Here is a 1,096-nt window from a genome sequence, read left to right on the forward strand (position 1 = left end):
TGGCTGGTGGATAGGAGAATTCAAAAGGACTTGGGAAGAGAAGTGCAGTGCTTTAGAGAATCAGAATGGACATTCACTATCCGACGTGTTTTAGATGCGCCAGCGGACGTCATTGTGTGTGTCTGCTGCTGTGGGGAAACCACATTTGTGTTTGATCTTAAAATCAAAACAAATGTATTTATTATAAACGTTAGTCCTTAACATCTATCACTGCGTATAATCACCATTCAAAACATCTTTTAAAAGTTTAACAAACCCCACACAGTTCAGTAAAGACTGAAATGTTGACTTTATTGATCATTTCAGTAAAACTAACGTTCATATTTCTCTTTTGATTATAATACTGATGAACGTTTAGAACAAAGCACTTTGGCAACTTACCACATACGTTTTAAAATGCTGAATAAGCACCGTAACTTTCATGATATCATTTCTCGGTCATAATCGGTTTGTTTCCGTGAACGGCCGACTGTTGAGTGACGGCAAATGCTGCGGCTGCAAGGCATTGTGGGGCAGCATTTTCGCTTCTCCTGTCGGTTAGGGAGGTCCAGTGGTTCCTAAGCTAAAGGAGGTTATAAAGGAAGTTTGAAACCTCCTTTCCTTTCATTCTCATCATTCTAGAGAATTCGAACGGCACTTATCATGGCTGCCACTGAGGGACTTCCGGGTCATTTCACTCCTTTAGGAAGGTTCCTAAGCTAAATGGACTATTCGACTTCAGCCACAGTCTATGGTCTTTACAAGTAGTTCCAGCAAACATCCACTGATAAACTGCGATGTTAACAACCTCATGATAACCTCATATGTTTTTAACTTAGGACCATACCTGTGTTTAGTCTAGAAAAAGGTAAATGTGTGCATTTTATTATAAAGCTGTGTATATTTACGGACTGTTGCAAAAACTAAGAAGCTTATAAACATCAGGTTTAAAACTAAAAGAGTTTTACAAAAAAGTAACACAATTAAAGATGTTTGGAGTTTTATTTGAGTTATTCATTTACATTTTTTGTCAAAGAGATGCTGATTTCAAACCGTTGTTACATACAGTTACGGCATTTCCTGTTTCTGCCGGAGAGAGGGGGAGGCCGTCCCAAAG

Source organism: Pseudochaenichthys georgianus, chromosome 17, assembly GCF_902827115.2.
Source record: "Pseudochaenichthys georgianus chromosome 17, fPseGeo1.2, whole genome shotgun sequence".
Taxonomy (NCBI): domain Eukaryota; kingdom Metazoa; phylum Chordata; class Actinopteri; order Perciformes; family Channichthyidae; genus Pseudochaenichthys; species Pseudochaenichthys georgianus.